The sequence below is a fragment of the Humulus lupulus genome, chromosome 2 (assembly GCF_963169125.1).
Source record: "Humulus lupulus chromosome 2, drHumLupu1.1, whole genome shotgun sequence".
Classification (NCBI taxonomy): domain Eukaryota; kingdom Viridiplantae; phylum Streptophyta; class Magnoliopsida; order Rosales; family Cannabaceae; genus Humulus; species Humulus lupulus.
The window spans coordinates 181,112,058-181,120,373 of NC_084794.1; positions in this window are offsets into that span (position 1 = coordinate 181,112,058).

Sequence of the window (8,316 nt, forward strand, 5' to 3'; positions counted from 1 at the left end):
CCCAAATCATAACTCGAGTGCAGTTTTCTTACCTTGAGTCCCGAGCTGAAGATGTAAGGCGGTCTTGAGCACGACCCTCAATCCCGAGCCTTAACGGTAACCCTAGTAACAAAGCGATAATGGATAACCATTAAAACATAAACCAATTAAAAGCTTCAAAATAACGTATTAGCCTCCGAGACCTCGAATTCTAATAATCCAGGTAGTAAAATCCTTCCCGAGCACTTATGTTTGAGTTCCCGAGCCTAAAAACCTGATTTGGCTATTTATCTCAATTAGAGCTGCGACCCAGGCCTTAAGGGCCGCGACACGCTACAAGTCAAAAAGCCTCAAGGCTCTCTCCTAGGGGACATGGGCCACGACGCGCCTCAACCGGCGCCGCATCGCTTGGGCAACTTCAGGGACCCTAGGGCCTTCTCACGCACACAGGTCGTGGCGCCTGAAGAACAGGGCTGCGGCTCGAGCCCAAAACCCATAAATTCCCAACATTTTTAATCCAAAAATCCTCAGAATTTCTTACCAAAAATCTCCCTTTTTCCCAAAATCAAACCCCAACAAGTTCACTGCAACACATACAACATTTATAACCTATACACTAGCTCAAATCTCAAAATTCATACTTAAACTAACAACCTCAAAAACCTTACTTGATCACTAAATTTACAGAGAATTTTGAGTTTGTAAAGCTTACCTGAGCAAGGATTTTGACCCCTGAGCTAACTCTAATCTTGCTCCTAGCTTGATTCCTCAATTCTCAGCCCCAAACTTCAAAGAATTGGTGCCCTTCCCTTTCAATCTTCCAAAACTATCACCAAGAGAGGGAGAGAGAGAGCAAACGTGGGAGAGAAAAGCTGAGAGATGTTTCTAGTTATTTCCTGAGCTTTTCTAAGTATATCCCTTAACACAAAAGACCAAAATGCCCCTAGTGTTATCTTAGCCCTTTATTGCATTTGTTGACGCAGTTCTTCGCCAACAGGTAATTAAGAGAAGAAGAGAAAGGGATTAGTGCTGATGTTGAACCGAAATAGATGAATGATCTTAGAAATGAGTTGGTGACACAAAATACGTTTTTGAGTGGTTCAAAGGTTAAAATCCTTCTACTCCACTAGTCAGTATTATTGCTCTATACTGGATATTTGGTTACAGGGTATTTCTTACAATAGAGAATCCAACCCCTATTAACTCCCAGGTTCTCCATATTTATAGGAGAAGGCACCTGAGAGTTGGTAAGAAGGTCATCCCGTGACCTTCTTACCTATCTCATCAACTATGTGACATTCATGATTAATTCCTAAACCTGACACATAAGTGTGGTCAAATCAATAGGTAAGGGGATAATGGGCCGCACGGCCCAACCCAGTCATGGGTGTCTGAATACGCACGTTCACGCTGCGTGTCCGAGAAGTCAGGGATATATCAGACACGTAATGTCTGATATATGCACGTTTACCTTGCGTGGTTGACTTCATAAAGGGTCACAGCCTCCAACTCCAGCTCGTACCACGATCTAGATACCTAACTCGACCTCCGGCCTCCAGAGCCCGGATTCAATCCTTAAGCAACCAAACGCGACCCTTGGGTTACCTCGAGCTAAGGAAATATGATATTATGATGGCAGCTCCGGTTTTGGGGATGTCCACGAGGTAATCACGATTAGGCGCAGCCCAGCTCGCTAATCAGCCCGTGGGAAAATCAGGGCGTACATCTGCCCCCCAAGTCCCTGCTCGTGGTATTCGACGTCGTATAAGGCCACAGTAGGGGCTTTTAGGCTTCCCCATGAACTCTTCACATTCCACATTTTACGCAGGCGCCTGATACGTGGAACATCGTGGTTGGTGACGGTACGTCTTCCGAGAACCGCATTTAATGGCCTAGCCTATGCTCAGCCGTCGTTTCGTATTTCGAGTGGAGGGCCTTGGATCCCACATCAGGGCCATCCAACGACCCTCTATACGTGACCCTTCACGTATTTAAAAGGGGTGGCCACCCTACGCATGGGCTACCCTTTCATTTGAAATTTCTCAGAAATTCTCTCATTCTTCTCTCTTCATCTCAGAAGAAAAACCCTCTTCTTTCCGACTGCCATCCTCAGCGTTCAAGAAGCTCAGGCGTAAGGACTCCTTCAAAGCTTTGGAAACAAACACTCCGACGAAGCTCCCACCTAGGCGACACCTTCATCCACCTCCCAGCCAAACACTGTAAGTCTCCTGACTGTGCGTGTTTCGAAAATATTTTTCACTGTAGCTTAGGTAAATATTTACTGTAGCCGCATGCAAGGGTTTACTGGTTTTTGGGGGTATGAAGGGTGAAAGCCTTTTAGGTTAGGGTATTTTTGCTTTAGGAAAACGTTTGGGAGTATGGTTTACATGATGCATTTTCTGGGGAAAATTTCTGGGTAGAAGTTTTGGTATTTTGGGTGCAAAACAGGGTAGCTTAAGGGACACGCTTCACAGGCGGTTTTTCCTTCCTTGCCTACTGAAACTTTCCCCCCAAGGAAAATTCTATCCTGACCCTCCTGACACACGAATTTCGAGTAATCTGGGATCTGTTGGGAGCACAAGCGCATGTTCATAGAACCGCGTGGTCTCACTCTCCACGGGCTGGGCTTACCTCAACTCGTGTAAAGAACACTTTGATTCTTCCTCATGCTTAGGTCGCCTTTTCTAAAATCTTTTCTTTTGTTCGCTAGGCGACCAGATGGCACCAAAGAGGAATGCCCCACAAAAGACCATCGGCAGCTCAGCCTCCCAGCAAGACAAAGGAAAAGCGGTGATGCCTGACTCCCCAATCCCCCACTTTGGGCCGGCAGTGGAGAAGGAGCTCGAGGTGGCTCCTGATGCGTTTTTTGAGGCAGAGAGGATCGTCTCAAAGATTACCGACCAGACGAAGATCAACAAAATATTCCTCTCCCACAACATCGGGCTGGGGAGAGCATCAGTGATTGCCCGACCTCCCGCAGAGGGCGAGCGGAGCTGCGCGCCGCTCGACGAATCGTTCGCGGCCTGGAGCAGCGAGCATTTTAAGGCGGGGGCCTTCCTCCCGTTGAATCAGTATTTCGCTGACTTCCTCAATTACGTGGGGTTGGCCCCATTTCAGCTCCCCCCCAACTCCTACCGTTTGTTGGCGGGGTTGAGATACTTGTTTCAGAAACACGAGTGGGAGGTCCCCACTCCTGCGGATATTTTGTACTTTTTCTGCCTCAAGGCCAGCCCGGATCAGCGGGGGCGAGGCGACGGGTTTTATTACTTAACCCAGTTTCCCAATACGGCTGCGGTCATCGAGCTGCCCAGCCACCCCAATGACTTCAAAGATCAATTCTTTATGACAACGGGGTTCCGAAACTGTGAGCTCCACTACTTCAATCGCCCTCGTAAGTTTTCTTCAAGCTTAGCTCGGACGTTAAGTATCATACAGCTCCTCCTGTATTCCTTTCTGATGTAGATTAATCCTGCAGCTATCTTTGCGAGGACAGAGAAATCTGTGACCCTCGGGGCCCAATACGAGACACTGGCGGGCTTGCCCCCCAGTGAAAAGGATTACCGCGTGCTCGTGACAGACGAGACGATGGTGGCCTGCAAGCTGATTTTCCCAAATCAGACTTTGAACCTAAAGAGGCCCCGGGGGCTTCCTCCAGTCCGCGACACCAGGCCCATCATCGTGGAGGAGGTCGCGGGGAATGAAGACGAGGAGGACGAGGTTCCCCTCGTGAGAAACAAGAAGCGGGCGTTGGAGGTCGCCCAAACATCGGGCGAGGAGCGGATTCTGTCCGGAGCAGCCGCGGGTCCTTCTGGCCAAGGTAACCCTTACTTGTTTAGGAGTTTAGATAGGGCCACAGCAGACCCCCAGCTAGCTAGGTTCAATCCTAGGCAGCTCATCCATCGTCACCGAAGTGATCTGGACCTGAACACAACCCTGGTCCACTGTGTCGACCGGCTTGTGTTGGACTACCAAGATAGCCGGCCTAGGGGTACCGTAGTAGTAGATAACACCCTAGCCTTTAGGTCGATCCTATTCGAGGAGTATGGGACCAACCTCCGGACATGGCCATCACTTTGGAGGGGTGATGTAGCTCTGGGGCTTAGGCAATATGTAGGAGAATCTAGCCCTGAATCAGCCTCGGACCCAGAACTTGCGCCAGCTCGGGAAGTAATTAACTTAGATTCTTCTTCTAGCTCGGGGGGTAGGATTCCCTTTAGTATACATACTTGAATTTCTCTTTTTCCCCCTTTGTTTTTGTTTCTGTATGATTGCCAACTCTTGTACTAACCATGTCTTTATTTTGACAGAAGAGATGTCTCAGCCCGAGGAGAGCCTGCGAGGTGCGTTCGCCGCGGGGAACCCCTCAGCCGGGGCCGCTGGACCAAGAATGAAGAGGCTCCGGACGTCTAGGCATGCCGCCGGGACCCCCGCCAAGTCTCCAGCAAAGGAGAAAGAGCAACCCCCAGCTGCCTAGGTCGTTGGAGTGGTTCCTCCTGCTGCAGGGGGGAGCAACATGCCCCCGCCTCCTCCGCGAGCTCCGGCCCTCGTCCAGGATGCCGGGGCGGAGCCTGGGTCTTCGGCGATTGTACGTACCGATGTGCGCATCCCAGTCGACCCCCGGGACCTGGAGAAGATTCCCGATGCCTTCCGGGGAACGGTGTATGAATCGGCGAACTACGCCGTCAGCCACATCTACAAGTTCACCAAGAAGGAGCTCAGGGCCATCGAGACGATGAGCCTGGTGGGCGTGATGGAGTCTTCAATGGGCATGACCCTAACGGTAAGCTGACTTTACCCTTTTATGGCTTTTTGTTATCATGCCTTGCCCTGTTTCTTTTCTCCCTTCTCTTTTTTTTTCTAAGGAAATTGTCCCTCATCTCTCGCAGGGCGTCGTTGCCCTCCACCGGAGCATCACCAGGGCCAAGGTTCAGCTCAAGGAGATGAAGAGCGAGCATCAGACTTCTCTGCAGGCGGCTAAGGATGCCTTGGCGGCCTCGCAGGCCAAGTTGGAGAAAATCCGCCCAAAGGTCCAAGAGCTTGAGGCCGCCCTCGCCACCGCGCGGACAGACCTAGATGCCGCGAAGGCTGAGGCCAAGGCCGCCCTGGAGGCCGAGCGGACAACTTCGGACAAGGCCTTGGAAGACCTGTTCTACCATTGCTGGGCCTACAATCCAGACGCTGACTTCTCCTTCCTGTCAGCTAGCCTCTGGGAGCGCTTGCTGGTGAAGTACCAAGCTCGCCTTGACAAAGAAGCGTCCTCCGAGGCCGGGGAAGGTTCCGGCGCAGCGGAGTAAGGCGAGACGGCGACCTCCAAGGTGCCACCTGGCGGAGCTTAGGGCCTTCTTTGCTCGTGCCCCTTCCTTCAACAATTTTAATTCTTTTTTTTTGTGTGTGTGTAACCTTTGTATGAGGTGCTTCCACCTCGAGACAATTTTAACTCAATTTTATTTCTAATCGATTTATTCTCCTTTGCCTCTACGCATTTTAGTTACAACTTTTGAAAAACTTAGTTCGCGTTAATTTTTATCAATATCTCGTGCTCTTTAGGAAGAACAACGATCAATAGATTTAAATCAACTTCTAAGTTTTATGACCTGGTTATATCCAGGAACTTAATTTGAAAACTTAGTTCGCGTTAATTTTTTTCCATATCTCGAGCTCTTTAGGAAGAACAACGATCAACAGATTTAAATCAACTTCTAAGTTTTATGACCTGGTTATATCTAGGAACTTAATTTGAAAACTTAGTTCGCGTTAATTTTTATCCATATCTCGAGCTCTTTAGGAAGAACAATGATCAACAGATTTAAATCAACTTCTAAGTTTTATGACCTGGTTATATCCAGGAACTTAATTTGAAAACTTAGTTCGCGTTAATTTTTATCCATATCTCGAGCTCTTTAGGAAGATCAACGATTAATAGATATGAATCAACTTCTAAGTTTTGAGGCGACCTGGTTAAATCCAGGATAGGACTTAGTTCGCGTTAATCCCTATCAATATCTCGCGTTTTTTAAGAAAAACAACAGTCAATCGATCTGAATCAACTTCTAAGTCATTAAGGCGACCTGGTTATATCCAGGTACCATATGCCCCCCAAGTAACTGGGAAAGGGTCTTTCGTGGTTACTTTAGATTACACTTGAAGAACATGTACAAATATAAACGAAAGTTAATTCTCATTGCTTAATATATGAAAAATGGCCTTTTAGGCCTTACAAGGGAATCATTGATAATATTTCTTTAAATGGATGGCGTTCCAAGTTCGTGGGACTGCCCCTCCATCGAGTCGAGCTAACTTGTAAGTTCCCTCTTTGATGACTTCGATGACCTGATATGGCCCCTCCCAGTTTGGTCCCAAGACTCCATCTTTGGGATCCTTACCGGCTAAGAAAACTCTCCTTAGGACCAGGTCGCCAACGCTAAAGGCGCGCTTCTTGACTTTGGAGTTGAAATAGCGAGTGATTTTCTGCTGATAATGGGCGAGCTGGAGTTGCGAATCTTCTCGCCTTTCATCAACTAGGTCAAGGGAAGCGCACAGTAGCTCGTGGTTGCGGTCCTGGTCACAAGACCAGACCCTATGTGAAAGCACCTTTATTTCCACGGGAGGACTGCCTCACTCCCAAAGGTTAGGGAAAAAGGAGTATGACCCGTAGGAGTTTGATGCGAGGTCCGGTATGCCCATAGGACCTGGGGGAGCTGTTCTGGTCAAACCCCCTTCGCTTCGTCTAATCTCTTCTTGAGGCTTGCCTTGAGAGTCTTGTTGACAGCCTCGACCTGGCTGTTCGCCTGAGGATAGGCCACGGAGGAGAAACTTTTCACAATTCCGTGCCTTTCGCAAAATTCGGTAAATAGGTCGCTGTTGAACTGGGTCCCATTGTCGGAAACGATCTTCTTGGGCAGGCCGAATCGGCAGACAATGCTCTTAACCATGAAGTCGAGTACTTTTTTGGAAGTTATCGTCGCCAAAGGTTTTGCCTCAGCCCACTTCGTGAAGTAGTCGATGGCCACCATGGCGTAACGGACCCCGCCCTTTCCAGTAGGGAGGGCGCCTACCAAGTCGATCCCCCAAACTGCAAACGGCCAAGGGGATGAGATCATCTTCAGCTCGACTGGGGGAGCTCGAGCAACCGTGGCGAACCGCTGGCACTTGTCGCACTTCTTCACGTATGAGAGTGATTCTTTGGACAGAGTTGGCCAGTAATATCCTTGCCTCAGGACCTTTAAGGCCAAGCTCTGCCCCCTAGTGTGGTCTTCGCAAAAACCCTCATGCACCTCCTGCAGGAGGGCCTTTGCTTCGCTTGGAAGAACACATCGGAGGAGAGGTAGGGAGTGCCCACGTCGGTATAACACCCCATCGACTATCGTATACCTAGGAGCTTGATACAGGACTCGTCGTGCATCATTATGTCCTTCAGGCAGCTTTCCTTCAACGAGATACTCAAGGATGGGGGTCATCCAGGTCGGTCTGGCGTTGATCAGCTCGACCTCCGTCCTGACTTCTTCTATACTTGGTTTTTCCAAGAATTCTACTGGTACTAACCCCAAGGTCTCCGTCTCCCCGGAGGTGGCGAGCTTGGCAAAGGCGCCTGCGTTAGCGTTCTGCTCCCGAGGTATCTATTCGATCGAGCCTCGCTCAAACGCAGACAGCTCGACTTTTACCTTTGCTAGATAAGCAGCCATTTTGGGTCCCCGTGCTTGATATTCGCCCAGAACCTAGTTTACTACGAGCTGGGAGTCACTGAAGCACTGGACGGAGTTCGCCTTCAGCTCCTGGGCTATCCTCAGCCCAGCCAGCAAAGCTTCGTATTCGGCCTCGTTGTTGGAGGCCTTGAACCCGAACCTCAACGCTGAGTGGAATCCATGTCCCTCGGGGGATATCAAAATGATTCCAGCTCCGGAGCCATTCTCGTTGGATGAACCATCCACAAAGATCCTCCACGACGCCTGGGGCGAGGTGACTTGGGGTGAGTCTTCTGCGGGATCCTCCCGGAATCCCGCGCATTCTGCTACGAAATCGGCCAGGGCCTGACTTTTTATAGCAGTTCGAGGAGTGTAAAAAATCTCGAACTGACTGAGTTCGATTGCCCATTTTAACAGACGTCCCGATGCTTCAGGTTTTTGCAAAACCTGCCTTAAAGGCTGATCGGTCATGACGTGTATCGAGTGGGACTGGAAATACGACCTGAGTTTTCGTGAGGCCGTGATAAGGCAAAACGCCAATTTCTCCATCAACGGGTACTGGGATTCAGCCCCGAGAAGGCTCTTGCTGATGTAGTAGACGGGCTTCTGAACCCGGTCTTCTTCCCGGACTAACACGGCACTAGCTGCATCTTCC